Genomic DNA, 18,904 nt, shown 5'->3' with positions numbered 1-18,904 from the left:
TATTTCATATTAAATTAGTAGCCTTCACCAAAAGCTACATGACATGGCAGTTAGGTTCACAGTATGTTAGTGGTTAAAAGTTCCATACATAATGTAAGTTATTAAAATGGCTAATAGGCTCTGGAGTCTTGCACTCAGGTCCTCGCCACACTTGCCAGCTGCCTGATCCTTGGAACATTATTTAATATTCCTAAGCCTCTGTGTTTTCATCTGTGAAAGCACAACAGTAGTATCTGTTCCACACTATTACGTGTGAATTACATAAATGCTTGAAATGCCTGACACACAGTGGACCTTCAAGAAAAGTGATGAGTAGTAGTAGTAATGAGAGTGTAAATGGCTTAAATACTTCAAGCACCGACTAAAGCATGGGCATATCCAATATGTATTCAGCAATTTTATTTTTTTTTATTTTATTATTATTATTACTTTTGTATTCAGCAATTTTAAACTTAACCATGGCTTTCCCATCTACTCACCACTACAGGATCCAAATAGGAGTAAAGGGATAAAAGTGAACCACAACCTGTCTTCTCTAGAAGAGTTTTCTAATTAGCACATTAACTAATTTACTCCTTACAAATGTGCAAGTTGTAAACACAAATCGTTGTCTCAGACATTGATAACTGATTTTACAAATGTAAATGCAATACAAACTCCTTGTAATTACACACAATTAAGGATTGCACACCATAATTTCTCCTCACATTGAACTTTTTATTTAATGAATTTATGATTCTAACAAGGAGACTGTGTTAGAGCATTAATTAAAATCTGTAGTATTTTGGTTCAGTATGTAATTTTCATTAAAGAGATCAAGTATGGTCAATAAGAATCTCAAAAATTATTCATTCTCCAAATGTTTTAAATTTAGGTCTTCTGAACATTCTACTATTAGCAACAATCTTTTTGTTTTTTACTCTTCAGATTTAGTGAATTGCTAGAAGGTAATAATACTGGATTTTTTTTCCTGGATAGATCTGATTGAAACTGTGTTTTGCACATAAGAGGGGCTCAGAATCATTATAAACTGATTCAATTGCAAATTTCTTTGTAAATTTTTGGAAGCCTTAACTTCAAAACAAAACTAAAAAAATATAGCAAACAGGAGGATGTGATTAAACACCAAAATATTTAGTTAAAAAATCATCCTAAGATGTTTTTCCACGTGAGGATAAACAATAACAAAATACCCAGTTGATTAAACAGCTTACTCATTTCAAACACCCCAAACTACAAGTGGTACTAAAAAATATTAAAATTTCACCCATAATGCTTTAAAAATAGTTCATAATTTATATTTGAGCTAGAGTGGGTTTAACGATTTTTCTTTTTTCTTGATAAACAACTTTTTAAAAAAAATAGTGCAAAAAACTGTCTATTTTATCTCATTGCTGGTAATTCATTGTGTACTAATTCCTGTTATTGGCTATTCAATGGCTATTACTAGGGATCTCTCTAAAATCAGTAGAAAATCTTTAAAAAAATTTTAAAAAAAGAAAGAAAATCTTGCTTATCAAGTGACAATCTTACATTCTTTCTTTTTTGTCATTTTTATATGTAAAGAAATAAGGGGTGGGGGAGAGACTTGAAAAGAGAAAACCCTGAGCGGCTAGACTCCAAATAATTGGAAGAACTACAGCGCCATCTTGTGGAAGAAAGTATCTAATTAGTGAAATGCTTTGATTCTATTTTTAAAAAAGTGAATACTTGGCCACCACCTCTAATTTCTTTTAATGATATATTATTTTAAACCCTTTAGTCTAGTATGGCAAAGAGCAAAGGACGCTATTATCTAAGGAACTAACATATACACAGAAACCAGATGAACTATGTCTATTTTATGGATAAAGAAAATACAAAGTTAGTATCTTTATTAGAGGTTGTCCCACAAAAGAAAGATCCCATAAAGAGGGTGAGGGGTGGGACAGGAATAAACCTGGAGGTCTTGGTTGCTCTATTCTTCTTTTCAAATTGAAAGGAATAAGGAAGCCCTTAACATGACTGCCATGCAGTTTCTGAAAAATTTATCAAGGAAGGATTTCCTTTAACATCCATAATCATAAAGCAATAAAGTCAAGGAGGTGGGAAGGGAAATTAAGGCTGGTTGGGTAAAGTCAGAGTAGCACAGATCTCCTCCTTTATTTTAACTCATTAACCAAAATTAACTGAGAGCCTACAATGTGCCAAGCACTTGGCACATTCGCTAGGCAGAGGGAGCGAAAAGGTGAATGATACACATAGTCCCTCCCTAAAAACACTTAATGATGAGTGAAGTACACAGATCATTTCAAAGTGGAGGAAATGCTCAGGAATGCCAGTCTGGGAAGTCATTTTATCTACTGGACATTGAACAGAACTTCAAGGAGTAGAACCGCCACCAAATGGGTACAACCAAATGGTGAACCCTGCATGAATCCAATACTCCAACATACTTTTCAGAGCACTTTTCAGACTATTGTGTATCCCATACAAACCCGAAAAAAGCATAGAGTATAGAATTTCCCTGTTGTAGAATTAAACACCCTCTCCTTCCTCTGGGCTCCCATAACAATTTGCTTATGACTTATTATGGAACTTAACTCCGTATGAATAATTATTAATAATTTACCTGCCTGCTTCTCCTAAGACAGCAAACTTTCTGAAAATCAAGACTGTCTCACTCACTTAACACCAACCATAGCGTATATTGAGCACTCAGCTCATGTTTGTTGAACTGAATCAGTTATATTTTGCAATAGTATTGGTTTGGCTACAGTGATAAGCTTCTGAATAAGAATAATGCAGCTATTCCTTAAGACACCCAGATTAGCACTATAAGAGGGACACCCATTTATTTCTAAGGTTATCAACTACCGAGCTCTTGTTTGGGGGCTTTTATGCCTGAATCAATTTTTAAAACTTCCATTTCCTGGGGCACTTGGGGGGCTCAGTGGTTGAACATCTGCCTTTGGCCAGGGTGTGATCCCAGGGTCCTGGGATCAAGCCCCACATTGGGCTCCCCACAGGGAGCCTGCTTCTCCCTCTCCTATGTCTCTGCGTGTGTGTGTGTGTGTGTGTGTGTGTGTGTGTGTGTCTCTCTCTGTCTCTCATGAATAACAAGAAAAAAAATCTTTAAAACTCCCATCTCCTAAACAAAAAAGGACAGTGGATAAGAGAAAATTTGTGTCTATTTCTACATCTGTTCTTTTAAATTGGGGGTGGGGAGCTTAAATATGATTTTCCCCCACCAAGAAAATCTTTTTTCTTTCTTTTTTTTTAAAGATTTTATTTTATTTATTCATGGGAGACACACACACACACACAGAGGCAGAGACATAGGCAGAGGGAGAAGCAGGCTCCATGCAAGGAGCCTGATGTGGGACTCGATCCTGGCACTCCAGGATCATGGCCTGGGCTGAAGACAGGCGCTAAACTGCTGAGCCACCCAGGGATCCCCTAAATCTTTTTTCTTTAAGCAAATAAAAATCTAAAGAGGCACCTACCTGACATAGATCTGACAAGAGAATAAAGTGAGAAAATTAATATTATCCAAGATGACTTAAATCTCCCAGAGCAATGCTTTTGCTCTTGCTTCTCGTCTCCTCACACCATCCACTCTCAATTCTGAACTCCCACTCACCCCCTTGCCTGGACTTTATTTTTCATCTAAAATAACATCTGATTACAGAAGAGTTAGCAGCAGCCCAGAAGGAGAATGTGTTACAAATCATTAACAAAGAGCATTTTGGAACCTAATTCCTGTCTTTCTAGACTAACTTTTATTTCTTTTTTTTTTTTTTTTTTTTGGCCACATTTTAGGCACTCACCTCAAGCTATGCACATCAATGTGCTTGACAGCAAAAAGAAACAAACATCAATAACTTTTAAACCACTGGACATAGAGATCTCTAAAGAAATCACTGTTAAACAACAAGTTCAACGTGTCCTACACTTGCTGTGCATCGGGGCACTAAAATAGGGAAGGCTACCAGTGTGGTTGTACGATATGGAGGCACATCAAGTATCGAATTCTCAGCAACTCTATTTTTAAGTGAGGGTCCACAGTTGTATATGCTGGTTTGCAAAGAAGAAATGCTTCAGTAGTCATTAAAAAAAGGGAAAAATCTTGATGTGAAATAACAATTCTTTTAGCTCTCCACAGGGTCAAGGATTTAAGCAGTGCATTTTATATGCAATACTGCAAATCTGTCTCATTTAAAATGCCATCCAGACTTGTAGTCTTATAATACAAAGTGCTAAGCACAAAGCTCATTTTACAATCTATTTCTTAATTCCGACTTTTGATTAAACAAGATAGTGACACAAAAGGTCCAGGCATAGTATCTGGTACTTAAGGGTTTCCTTCCCCTTTGCCTTTGGAAGAAGTAAGAAGACTGGGAGCGTGTCTCTTATCAACTTGTAAAAATGATAAAACCTCTTTCAATCTGTTTCTGTTTCTATCTGAAGGATAATAACATCACCTCAAGTCACCGGAAGGGGTAAAAAATATAACTTGTAAATAGCTAATTGTAAGTAGTTGCCCAGTAGAAAGAAGCTATTATTGTTAGTGCTGTTATTATTTTTTTTGGAGTGGTTTGGCATAAACTGCTCACTCAAACTTCTAACCTTTACAATTCTCACTGAAACCCAAATCTAAATAGACAAATTACACTCGAATCTTGTTGGTATTATATAGAAAACCTCAGAGGTGAGGTGGCTAAGCACTTTTATAATTACAAATTTTTGAAATGCTAGTTTTTTCAGTGTCAGTTCAGTCTTGGGGGGTTTAATAATAAAATGGCATTATCTATATTCTAATGTTTCTTCATTAAAAATCAGCTTCCAAGGAGAGAATCCGGTTGTATCAATACAAAATCCCAGGAGTGGCTGAGAAACCTGAGAGCTTGTCAAAAAAGACAAGAATGGGTCCTTTAGTAGCTCTGAGGTAGTTAAGTTGAAAATGCCAAGGAAAGTTGTATTTTTGTGGTTGTTATTTTATTACCTTTTCCAGCAATTTTCCACTTGAATGCCTTGTAAACTTGTAATTTAAGCACACTTTATTCTTTATTGTATTTCAATCTGGGAGGCAAATAACTTCGTCAACTTAATCGAAGACCGGGAACCACCAAGAATTCTGGTTAGAGTTCTAGTATTGATTTCGCTCTTAATTTTCCAGTAATTAAATTAGGACAATAACCAGACTACTTTCAGGACTGTGTTGCAAGAACTCTTCTGCTCCATTTTTAGTTCTCCCTTCCCCCTTTCACTGCCAGTGTTCAGAAAATTTGTGGAATTGAATTTATCACAGTAAAATTGCTTCCACTGAACAATCTCATATTAAGTAAAATTCAGCATAAAAATCATTTTAATGGCTTTCCTCTTTCCTACAAACTATGCTTATTCCCTTTTTCTCAACACGGTTCTCAGTGCCCCATATGAAACACATGAAATCAATTTCTCCTGGTTTTGGTCACTCCAATCATTTCCCCAAGCCCCAGAGAGCCTACGACTGAGCTCTTGAGCACTCCATTATTTTCAAAAACACTTAAAAGTACAAAGGAGAATCCAGTCAAGGAGAATAAGACAGATGATAACAAAATGGTCTGGTGTCCTGAAACCAAAAAAATTCAAGATGGAAGTGATCAATTAAATTAAACACTGGTGATGAGCAAAGGAAGATGAGGGCAAAGAACAGGTCCTCAGATTTGACAGGGGGTGGTTGCTGTCGGCTCATACAGGTGTGGTTCTGGTGAAATAAAGTTCGATTTGAATTGTCATGAAGATGGGAACTGAGAACATGGAGACACAGATTTGCTCTATAGGATAGCAAATAAGTTGGTAGCTATCATGGACAAAGAAGGAAGGGAAATTTCTTGTCTTCTTCCATTTAAGATTGTTGATTAATATTATAGCACTGATGGCAGAGAAGGAAGGAGACATGTAATGATGCAAGACAAAAGAGAGAATTATGATTTTTGAGAAAGTGAAAAGAGATGGAGTCTAGGGCACAAGTAAAGGGTTGTCCTAAAATGGGGAAAGAGACACTTTCATTGTAACAAGGCTACAGATGCAGGCAGGCTGGTTGGTAGAAAAAAATAACACTACTTTCTGATTGTTTCATCAGTGAAATAAGTAGCAAAATCACCCACTAAGAGTGAGGAGAACAGAGGAGTAGTTGGAAATTTGAGAAGAAAGAGGAGATGGTGAAGCTGTAAACCCCTGAGAGAGAAAATAAAGCACTTAGGAAATGGGAACTGCGATCGACTGAACTGCAAAGCCTAAACTAAGGCTCACTTGACACAAACAGACATGAAATTTAAAAGAGAGCAATTACATATTCTGGTGTTTTTCTCTGGCGATCAACTACAGGCTTGGGAAACATTTATGGACTGTTTATTATGTGCCAAGTACTGTTCGAAGCATTTTACTTCTATTAATACCTTTGAGCCTGCAACAACCCTATGAGATAGGTATGGATGAGGAACCGAAGGCACAGAGCCATTAGGAAACTTAGCCAAGGTCACACAGCTAGTATCCGCTACCCCAGGATGCAAAGAGTGTAGGTCCAGAGCCCACATCATTAACCACTAAACTATACTACCTTTCTGCAAATAGTTGGGATTAACCAGTGTTGGTTTTCTGCCACTTGAGTAAGGCAGAGGGGAGGCAAGGGACCTGAGGGTGTTTGCAAGTAATTAGACAATGGAACCTAAAACTGGACAGGGAGGAAGTGAGAATAGGAACTAGAATAGGAACTAGAATAGGATCCTGCCTGGCTCAGTCAGTAAAGCATGCGACTCTTGATCTTGGGGTTGTGAGTTCGAGCTCCACGTTGGGAGTAGAGTTTATGTTAAAATAAAAAAAAAAAAACAGAATAACGAAATAATAATTTTGTTAAAAATAACAAAATAAATAAATAAATAAATAAAAATGATGTCATCAATGGATTGGAAATCCTGGTGTGATTGAAGAATTACCATGGAGGCAGTGAGTTGAATGAGATGTTAGAAATTGAGACTTTGATGGCAGTACAGTTATTCATTAGGACAAAATCTAAGGCTTGACCAGAAGAATTGGAAGCTAAAGTCAGAAGGAAAGGAAGGATGAGGAAAAATTGTAAGAGAAAAGGTCAAGGAACTTAAAAAAAATCAGGGGTTGGACGGATTTTCCACATGAATCAGGGGTAGTGGGGGAAAGAAAAATGTGCGCTGGGTGTTACACGCTGGGTGTAACACTCTTCACCAACTGAGAAAGATGGACTAGAAGAGTGGGAGATTACTGCAGGATGGGAGGATGGATAGAGTCACACAGCCTTGATCCAAATACGGGTTACCTGACTCATCCCAGTTTGTCCAGAACTCTCCCAGTTTTAGTACTGGAAATCCTACATCCCGGTCCTCTTTGAGCTGGGGATTCTGAGAGAGGAGGAAGGACGAGGTATATCATGGAGAAAGCAGTAAGAGATGGATAATACCTACTCCATCTCCAGGCCCTGATGATGTGGCTGTTACATGCAGCTCTTCATCTCAGAAGGTGAGATGTGAGCTTTGCTCAAATGATCTCCTTTATTTGAGACAAAAGTTTCGAACACATTTTCTTCCCATTTTGTCTGATTGTTCCTCTAAGGATAGTGATCATGTTTCCGATCTCATTAAACCTAATATGCTCTAAAAGCTATAGCTAAGTGTCTATGATCAATAAGTGTTGTAAGTGCCTGAACGGGCTCAGCGGGAAATACTGCTCAGTTGACAAAGTCATAGCCCACAAAAGAGCCTGAGCACCCAGGGAAGGATTAGTAGACAGAGTCAGCCCACTTTCACATGTCTGCAGTGAGAAATAGCTCTGCCCGAGAAGCATCTGCATCCTCCACTCCACTATTTCAAAGACTTCTGGGGCTAAGGTTCAGAGAACATCCTATTTCACAGATAAAATATTAAAGGTACTTTAGAAGTTACTAGAGTCACAGCAACCATCTTCTTTGACTGAACCCTTGCATGAACTCTCCACTCAGATTGTGCACGAAATGTAGTTTCTGTGCATTTCCAGTTTCACATGACAACAAATGCTCTATGATATTTTCTGATTTGTTTGAGGACCGTACGAAATTTGTGGCATATTCCTGGATTTCAAAATTGCATGTGCGCAAAACAAACAAACAAACAAACAAACAAAAAACGGCTGAAAGAATATACCAAAGGTTAAGTAAACAATAATTCAAAAGCTGCAATGAGACCACCAGGCTGGTATGAGCTGTCTTCCAGGTCTTTCCTACCTTCTAACTATACATACTCTTCTCTCTCCTTGCTCTTGTCACTAAATTTCTCAAAGGCAAAATCTACATTTCTTCAACTCCAATTCATCCTGGGCCTACAATCTGACTTCAGCCCATTCTGTCTTAGAAAGTCACCAGTGATTACATTGGTAGTCATCTCTGAGAAAGTCTCAGTTTCCTATGCTTGTAATATTTTGAGCAAATAGGGACTCCTGGGTGGCTCAGTGGTTTAGCACCTGCCTTCGAGCCAAGGCATGATCCTGGAATCCTGGGATCGAGTCCTGCATCGGGCTCCCTGCGTGGAGCCCATTTCTCCCTCTGCCTATGTCTCTGTCTCATAAATAAATAAATAAATAAATAAATAAATAAATAAAATATTTTGAGCAAATAGAGAATAAACTATTTGCATGTAAATATGAGCTGATGGTTATATATTTGTTAGTCTCACACGAGTTTATAAATCAGAAAAAAAAATCCTTGGATAGACCACATATCTTAATTATAGGTCTAAACTTCCATCTCTCCCTGAAATTTCAGAAGCACTTAAAATCATTTGCTATCTTTTTCCTGAAATTATCTCACCTCTGTCCTATTTTTAAAAATATCTCTTCTCAAAAAAAAAAGGAAACCTCTTATTCACCTATTATTTTCTTTTCTTCCTTCTACCCCAAAATTAGTTCATTATATTCCATATAATTCTTGAACTTTTAGCAACATTTAACTGCTTTTTAAATTCTTTCAACTCAAAAAAATAAAATAAAATAAATTCTTTCAACTCTTTAAAATTATTTTAAAATTCTCTTTCCCGATATATATATAAATATAAATATATATAAATGTGTATATATATGTGTATATATAATACCTACTCCATCTATATAACATTATATATATATATATATATATATATATATATATATATATAATGTTCTTTCATTAGTGTCCTTAATGGCTTCTTTTCTTCCTCCTGTCTCCAAAGATAGGTAATCCCCAAGAACCAACAGCAGGACTTCTCCCTGCTTTCTACGAGACTAATCTTCATTAGCCATGTTGTTTATTATTGTGATTTCAATTGCTGTTTCTAAACAGAATGTAGTCCAACGAACCATTTTATTTCTACCCAGGTCTCCAATAGTTATCTCACATTCTATCTAAAATCCCACTCATCTTCCCAAGCAAAACCAGTTCTTCTGATTTCCTTAACTCTGTAGAAGAAGCCACCAACTTCATAGTCACTCAAACTTAAAATCTCTATTTCTTATCCATCCTAGTCAGAAAGTTTAACTTATTCCACCTCCACTCTAGACCTGACAATCATTACTTCTCTAGGATCATAAAAGCTTCTCAAGTGCCTCTCTGTCTCAGTTTTCCCATCTTCCAGTCCACCTAGAATTTTCTTTTCTTTTTAATATTTTATTTATTTATTTTACAGAGAGAGCGTACAAGCAGGGGGGTGGGTGGGGGTGGGTAGGAGAAGCAGATTCCCTGCCAAGCAGGGAGCCCAATGCAGGACTCGATCCCAGGACCCTGAAATCATGACCTGAGCCGAAGGCAGATGCTCAACTGAATGAGCCACCCAGGTGCTCCCAGAATTGATTTTCAAATTGACCTTCCGAAACCTGGTATCATAAGCTCCTTTATTCAGAAGCCTTTAACAGGCTCCAACTGTATGGCTAAAGAAAGTCAAACCTCCTAACCTGGCACCCAAGGCCCTTTCAGGCTGTGTGTATTTCTCCAAAGATACATATCTTACAACAGAGTCACATCTCTCAGGCTCTAAAATCAGACACAAGAAAATCATGAATAACCAAAATTACCCTGGAAAAGTCCTTCGACAGGAGCTCCACTGGAGACCACGAGCTGGTTCAGCACAGCCAGTTTTTCCTCCAGCATTGGAACAGATTCCTGTCTCTTTGGTTGAGCACCAGATGAAGTAGTTGGCTTGCTTTTAGGGTCCATTTTATATGAAAAATGCATATATGCATATCTTTAAAAATTAGAATCACACTCAGCTCAGTGATATGCTCGCACTTGAGAGACACCCAGAACAGAGGCAAACTGAAGGCACCAAAGATTCTCAGGCTTCCTGTCACGCTCACTCCAGGCAATCACTGGGAGGAATGATGGGCAGCATTGCCAGCACTATCTAAATTGTAATGTTTCTCTTTTTTATTTCTAGGATTGTTAGTTCCTTTTGCTAAGATAATGGCATTCCACCGTTACGTCTTTTTAAAAAGTTATTTAGATACTTGCCTTTATTTCCCCCACCCCACCCGAGCATCGAGGACAGGAATCAGGCCATATTCCTATTTACATCTTTACAGCACATAACACTATACTGATTCACCCTGTAGATATTTTCTCAGCGAACCAAATTCGCCTTGATTTGTTTCTAATCGTTAAGTGAATAACAGGGTAGTTTTAAACAGAATATGCCTGATGGTAACGTCATTTCCTATTTTATTGAGAATCCACGTCTTTTTCTGTATGGACGTATTGACAAAGTCTTTTCTATTGAATCACTTCAGAGCAGCAGCTATTTTTTCTTTTCTAAATAAACTAATCTATTTCACGCGTATTAATAAAACAGTAAACTCCAGTGGAGGCAGCGAAATGGAGTGATGTATGCTTAGTGTCTATACCTGATAACCAAAATACGCATGTTAAAGTATATTTGACACATATTCATATGTCTAGATGTCAAAATAATGATAACTTAGAGTCGTGATTTTAAATAACAAGGAAATAACTGCTGAGTCATCATGATTGTATGAAAATCATGAGGAAAAAAAAAAAAAAAACCTTGATAGCATCCCTGCATTAAACTAGGTAGTTTGCCAATATTATTTAAATATACTCGATAGCTAAAAACTCCCCTAGAAAAAAAAAGCCATAATTCTACTACCCTATGTAACCTAAGATTGTAACTAGAACGATATTTAAGTAGCTTGATATTTATAATATTTAATATTGATACTGATATTTATTTATATTTACATTTAAATATTTACCTTGGGGGAACCCAGAGCTGCTTCTGGGACTCAACTTAAATAAACCACCCTGTGCATTTTGGGGGGGAACACACCAAAGTGAATTTTGGACTCGCTGCCACATCCTCTAGGTACCTGTGTTTGGTCCTTCCTGAAATTCAGTGAGAGAACCTACCCTGTAGCATCCGGGAGTGCACACCTGGCAGGTCTGAGAAGTCACCTGGAGCTGGGGCAGGGCTGATGACCGTGTCCCAGGAGCACCAAAGGGAAGCTAAGGGGGGGTGGGGGGGACTCGAGGTGTGTCACACGGCCCCGCTTCCCTGGGCAACACCTGCCGGGCCTGGAGAATGTTCCTGGGAACATCGATCCCCCCCACCCCCTCCCCGGGAAGGTCGGAGCTAGAGGGCCCTGGGTGGGGGTGGGGGGGGGGGGGGCTCGGTCCTGCAGGCTGCCCTCTAGGGGCAGTGGAAGGAAACGGCTGCACCATGAGGTTCATGTTCCAAACAGCAGCCAGTACCTGACAGGGGCCTAAAGTAGAGGCACCCCCAATGGATGTGGGGGTGGGCCTCTGGCATTTGGAGCTGGACAAAGATGCTTCTGCGTCAATGATGCGAGGCGTGCTTAGTAGAGAAAGACCTTGCTACCTAGACATGTATTTGGGTTTTTCCCATATGCCCAAGGATGTTGCCCTGAAGGAGAAAAGCTGTAGGTCGGAATCAGGAAAGAACAGAATGTATCCAGGCTTTGGGACCAGACAGATAGGTGTCCACATTCCAGCTTCCCTGTTTCCTAGCATGATATCTTTTTTTTTTTTAAGATTTTATTTATTTATTCAAGAATACACAGAGAGGAGAGAGAGAAGCAGAGGCACAGGCAGAGGGAGAAGCAGGCCCCATGCAGGGAGCCCCAAATGGGACTCGGTCCTGGGTCTCCAGGATCACACCCTGGGCTGCAGGCAGCGCTAAACCACTGAGCCACCCGGGCTGCCCCTGGCATGATACCTTGAGCAATATATTTAGTCTCTCTAACCTTACTTGTAAAATATAGAGTCTGATATACAAAGTGCTTCAGAAATAGGACACAGTTGATGGAAGGAAGGTCTACTTGTTATTTTTATTCAATCTAATACAACTGGGATCTCTGAGAGTCTGGGCGGTTATCATTCACTGCAGTTCCTAGCTGCCTTTAATAAAATGCTGGGGATCCCTGGGTGGCTCAGCAGTTGAGCGTTTCTGCCTTTGGCCCAGGGCCTGAGCCTGGAGTCCCGGGATCGAGTCCCACGTCAGGCTCCCTGCATGGAGCCTGCTTCTCCCTCGGTCTGTGTCTCTGCCTCTCTCTCTCTCTCTCTCTCTCTCTGTGTGTCTCATAAATAAATAAGTAAAATCTTTAAACATAAATAAGTAAATAAAAATAAAATAAAATCTGGCACCTCCACCTACCAAGACTCCAGATCAGTAAGAGCCAGACCAAATATGAGATGCCACAGGAAAACCTACTGCTCCTAAAACTGCTGTCTTTAGTACTCTGGATATAGATTTTTTTAATCTTTCTCATGAACATCAGAAGGTAGCCTATCTATCTAATCCCCCTCTTAGAACATCTGATATGCCCAAACAGAACTTTCATCTGTGTGTTGGTATTTTTGGTTCTCCAAGGGGCCAGGAGCCTCATCCTGAGTTAAGGGGGCCAGAAGCAGCAGGGTGGGAGTTCATGTAATGGGAGGGACCAACCTACCCACCTAACACCTGCCAGTCTCCTTGACTAGTGTTGATCGATACACCTAGGCTCAGATTATTTTAATCCCATCTCATTCTGTGCCCCCGCCCTGAAGTTTTCCCTCTCCCTTCTGTTTTTGCATGAGCCCCTTAGATTTTAAACTTAAGACCTCTTTTTTTTTTTAAGATTTTATTTATTTATTCATGACAGAGAGAGAGAGAGAGAGGCAGAGACACAGGCAAAAGGGAGAAGCAGGCTCCATGCAGGGAGCCTAATGTGGGACTCGATCCCGGGTCTCCAGGATCACACCCCAGGCCAAAAGTGGTGCTAAACCGCTGAGCCACCCGGGCTGCCCTTAAGACCTCTTTGGAGTAATTTTACCCAGCCCTCATCCCACAAATATCCTACCTGTCTCAGATGATTCCTTTCTCCCTAACAGCTCTCAAAAGACCAGATAGTTAAGGCTGCATTTTTTTCGTTAAGAGATAAGAGCCATTCTCTGAAGACGCTGAACCAGCACTAAGATTCTTCATAAATGTAGCTATAGATATAGGATCAACTGATTGCATTAGTTAGTTTCTGTTAATTAATATTCCTATTAAGGAAAAACTCAGAAACTATACAGAAATGACTATTCATCCTTTAACAAAGAATGTAGTTAATGCACAATAACTACATATTACTTAATAACTAATATCATGGCTTTTGTCTAATCTCTTTATGGCAGAGCATGTGCTTGGGAGTTTTGTGCTTGGGTTCTTCCTTTCTTCTTTTTTAAATTCCCATCATAAAATAAATAAATAAATAAAATAAAATAAAATAAACAAAATAAAATAACTAAATTCCCATCATAATGGTGGATTTCCATGAATCTGTTTTTCTCCTCTGGAACCTCTAATGACCAAGACCATATATTTCCAGGATAGTAAGATGGGAAGTGAATGGTGTAGGAATGAATCTGTGGCCTAAGAATTGCAAGGGATAGTAATAAATAGCCCTGGTATTACAAAAACTCCAGGCATTACACACTGGATTTTAGAACTTGTTAGGTCTCAGTGTGTCATAATAGATGGACACTGACATTCACCTTAAAGCACTAGAGAGTACCTCTCATTTCCTCCATGGTCTCAGTTTAGCATTCTATCTTTTAGGCTCTTATTGACTTGTAAAGTAATGAATTCATTGAAGAGGAAAAATTAATGTTTTTGAATGGATGTTTGTCAATATTGCCATAAAAAAAATGTTCAAGTGCTGTACTGGTACACTCTGTCCTACAAAAACAAGCACTGTCTCTATGCATATGTGAAAGAGAATTTGCCACACTAGTCAGTTACAAAACCTAATCTTTTGAATTACTTTGAATTAAACATCAAAGACTTAGATGCCAGAAAAGGCGACAACAGATTTTTTTCCCCATATCCACATTACAAAACTGCAACTCCGAAAAATCTCATTTTAGGAGTTTACTGCTTTCTACAGTCCCTGTCATCAAGTTTTGACATACAGTATTTCAAGCACCCAATTTAGAAAACAAACAGCTATTAAATGTCCAAAATGTCTATCGCTATAGATGTTTTAATAACAGAATAATGTTAATGTGCTTCTCTCTGCCTCCTTCTCAAAAAATAGGCAGTTCAAGGTGTGTTTATTCACTCTTACAAATATATTTCCCCACTCTGTCAAAAAGAGAAGCATAATTCAGTTGAAGTGCATCAGAACTGTGTTTCCTTATACCATATTATGTGACAAGCTGTAAATAAAATGAACTCTTTATGAATACATTATGCATGGGATATGTTCCCAGGGTGGCATATAAAGAGTATTTTAATGACATACATTTTTCTAGGTAGCCAAAAGCAAGTTGCTATTTCAACAACCCATGGACTGAATATAAAGCAATTTTAAAGTGTCCTAACACAAACTCGGTAGTCCCGGCCCTTGAAATATTCATATGTCAGCACAGTAAGCTTCATCTTAGAAAATTATTCCTTTAGGAAATTTTTTAAAAAGATTTTATGTATTTATTCATGAGAGACCCAGAGACATAGGCAGAGGGAGAAGCAGGCCTCCTGCAGGGAGCCCTATGTGGGACTCGATCCCGGGGACCCCAGGACCATGACCCAAAGGCAGATGCTCAACCGCTGGGCCACCCAGGCATCCCTTCCTTTAGGAAATTATATTGACCACATGAACTTTTAAAAAATACCTTAGGTATTTAGTATAATATGAATAGAATTTCTATCTTAATGTTAAATTTCTTTAAACGATTTCTAGCATTGCATATCTTTTAGATATAAATGAGCATATACAATTATTATTTTATTAAGTTATGTGAATAATTGGGACACAGAACCTCCAAATTTTATAATTTAGCAGGGAAAATAACAAACCAAAAGCCATGCATAATGTGAAAGTGCTCATAATATACTTTATTAAAAAGCTAGATAATAAACTTTATATAAGGAATAATCCTGATCTCACAAAAAGAAAACATATCATATTCTTAGAAAAACCTAGAAGAAATCCAATAAAATGCTAGCAATAGGTATGTCTTTGGGGATGCATATTCTTTTTTTGTACATTTCTGTATTTTTCCATTTCCTATAATAAATATTTTATTTTCAGAAATAATGACATTCTTTTATTAAACATGTTTGTTGAGCACCTATAGTAGGCTAAGCACCTAGGCCAGGCACTGCTCTAGGCACAGAGTGTGCAGCAGGAAACACTAAGTCTTTGCCCTCACAGAGAATGCGTTCTTCAAGGAGTGGCATGGGGTAATGGAGGTGACAAACAATTAACAAATCAATGTATAGATAATAATATTAGGTGGTGATATTTGCGATGGAGTGGGGGGAAAGCAGGTTAAGGAGATAGGGAAATACAGGAAATGGGAAAGTGTGATTTGATAGCGGTCAGAGAAGGCATTACTGATGAGTCAAAGTGTAGGGAGGGGGAGACACGCAGCAAGTGGAAAAGTGGATCTCGCAGGTATCTCGGGGATGAGTGATGGAGGCAGAAGAAATGGCAAGTGGAAGTCCCCAGGGCAGAAGTTTGCATAGCATTCTTGAGAAAGGGTGAGAGCTGGCACTCTGAGTGAGGTGGAAAGTGGAGGTGATGACCTCAGAAGGGCAGCGCTCCACTGGGGCTTACAACATTGGCTTAAGGAGACCACTGGAGAGCTTTAAGGAGAGGACTGCCAGGGCCTGACACACATTTGAAAGGCCACAGCCTGGCTGTGTGAGGAATAGACTGTGCAGGGCACAGGGGGAAGGCCTGGAGGCAAATTAGAAATTGTTACAGGGATCCAGAGAGAGCTGAAGCTGGTTTGGATGACAACAGCACTGGCAGGGTAGTGAGAAGTGATCAGATACCTGTGTGCACTCTACGATAAGGGGGAATGAGTGAGGGATCTGGGAATTATTCATAATAAAGTTAAATTGTGTTTTGTATATGTGATAGTAAATTTTGTGTGTCAGCTTGACTGGGCTAAGGGAATGCTCAGATAGCTGGTAAAACATTATTTCTGGGTGTGTTTGGAAGGGTGTATCCAGAGGAGATTAGAATTTGAATCAGAACTAAATTAAGTAGATGGCTCTCACTAATACCAGTGGACATCCTTCAATTCTTTGAGGGACTGAATAGAACAAAAAGATGGAAAAGAGGTGAATTTGCTATCTCTGCTTGAGCTGGGACATCCATCTTCTCCAGCCCTTGGCCATCAGTGCCTTCTTGGACCTTTGGACTCTGCTGAATTATCCCACTGGCTTTCCTGGTTCTCCGGCTTGCACACAGCAGAGAGTAAGACTTCTCAGCCTTCCTAACTACAGGAGCCAATTCCTATAATAATCTTCTCTTAATCTATCCATCTCCCTATCTACCTATCATCTGTCTATCATCTATCTATCATCTATCTATCTATCATCTATCTATCATCTATCTATCTATATATCTATCTATCATCTATCTCTACCTATCATCTATTTATGTATCTTTCCATCTATTTTATTGGTTCTCTTTCTCTGAAGAACCCTAATACAGTACATATCCTTTTATGAAAGTTCTAATGTAATAACTAAATGTCTCCATTTTTCTATGCCTCAGTGGTCTTAGCTTTAGCTACTTTCTGCAAAAATATATTGGGCTTTTATTTTAGCAGAGAAAGTACTGGCAAAATTTTACCTTAACTATGCAAAGGAAAACTGCCGGGTACAGTTAATTTTTCACACTGTCTATATTCTTGCTATTTCTTGAAGAATTAGTGTCATCCAGTGAATTAGGATCCAGTGAATACAATAGACACATTTTTCTAAACTACAGTAGAATCATCTTTTAAACATTCCAGGCTTCTGAAGTGAAGCAATGGACTTACTTCATCTTTAAATAAAGCACTATTGCTGTTTTCAGATGGTTTGAGAGGATAGCCACCTGCTGACCCTGAGGAATAGGTTTTATGAATAGAGTGACTTGAGGCACCTGGGTAGCTCAGTTAGTTAAGCATCTGACTTGATTTTAGCTCAGGTCATGATCTCAGGGCTGTGAGATTGAGCCATTCGTCTGGCCTTGTGCTGAGTGTGGAGCCTGCCTGAGATTCTCTCTCTGACCCTCCCACTACCCTCAAAAAAAAATTAAAAATTAAAAATAGAGCGACTAAAATCACTCTATTCTTCAAAAGAATCACTCAGTTCTTCAAAAGATAGATTCCAAAAATTATTGAGGGAGAGCCTCTGTTGTAAAAGGCTGTGTTTTTAATGTCAACTCCAAAATATGGAAGACAAGCTTCCAGAAGCTAAGAATTCATTTTGTTTTAAAGATTTTATTTATTTATTCACGAGAGACACAGAAGAGAGATGCAGAGATGTAAGCAGAGGGAGAATCAGGCTCTAGGCAGGAAGCCTGATGTGGGACTCGATCCTGAGACTGCAGGATCACACCCTGAGCCAAAGGCAGATGCTCAACCGCTGAGCCACCCAGGTGTCCCCAGAAGCTAAGAATTCAGACATTAAAGCAGATACCCTTGAGTTTGAGTTCCTGCTCACCCTTTACCAGCCAGGTGACTTTGAGCCAGTTACTTAAGTTATTTGAACCTCAGTTTTCTCCATTGTAAAATATAGCAATGTGTATACCGGTGTATAAATTATGAATTCCTAAAGTCTCCAGAATATCAGAGTCTATGCTTCTCTTTAACCCCAGACTTTCCACTCCAGCCAAATTTTCTCCTTATAGTCTCCCAAATGTGACAGCTCCTGATTGCCATGCCCAGGTAACTTCTGCAGTAGAAAATATATTTAGGAGGCATCCTTTGAAAGTAGATGTTACTTTTGTTTCTAGGTCTCCTTAGTGCTACTAACTTTAGGTTGCACCTGTCCAGTGTACTCGGTTGTTGAATTGTTGTCTTCATTATTAGCTACGTTTATTCAGTTTCTTCTTGGTCCCAGGTACATTTTGTTAGGCACTTTCATAAACTTATTTAATTTTAACAGACACTTTAGGTGACCAGTGTTACTTCTCAGAGGCAAGCAGAACAGTGGCCCTCCAAAATTGACCCTGTTCTAATTCCCAGGCCCTGTGATTATGTTATTTTACATGCCAAAGGATATTTTGCAGATGTGATTAAGGTTAAGGACCTTAAAAAGGAGATTATCCTGGATTACCCAGTGAGCTCAATCCAACAACAGGCATCCTTAAAAGAGGAGAAACTTTCTGGTGGTTGTCAGAGTGATGGCAATATAAGAAAGGTGTGACCTGCCATTGCTGGCTTTGAAGACAAAAGGGAGCTACAAGCCAAGAAATGCAAGTGCTCCCCAGAATTTGGAAAACATAAGGAAATGGTTTCTACCCAGGAGCTTCCAGAAGGAAACACAGCCCTGCTGACCTCCTGATGTTAGCCCAGTAAGATTCTTATGACTACAGGTCTCCAAAACAGTTAGAGAACAGCTGTATG

General features: G+C 38.9%; 1 protein-coding gene across 1 annotated transcript in view; it reads right to left on the bottom strand.

Annotated features, from left to right (window-relative positions):
- NELL2 (neural EGFL like 2) overlaps positions 1 to 11,438 on the bottom strand; it is a 381,434-nt gene extending 369,996 nt beyond the window's left edge. Inside the window, exon 1 of the mRNA XM_072798247.1 lies at positions 11,420 to 11,438. The gene's annotated coding sequence lies outside the window, so the exon portion shown is untranslated. The remainder of the gene's footprint in view (positions 1 to 11,419) is intronic.
- Between the last annotated feature and the right edge of the window lie 7,466 nt (positions 11,439 to 18,904).

Source organism: Canis lupus, chromosome 25 (assembly GCF_048164855.1).
Source record: "Canis lupus baileyi chromosome 25, mCanLup2.hap1, whole genome shotgun sequence".
NCBI lineage: Eukaryota > Metazoa > Chordata > Mammalia > Carnivora > Canidae > Canis > Canis lupus.
Note: the sequence above shows the minus strand (reverse complement) of the source record. Positions and strands in the feature narration are given on the sequence as shown.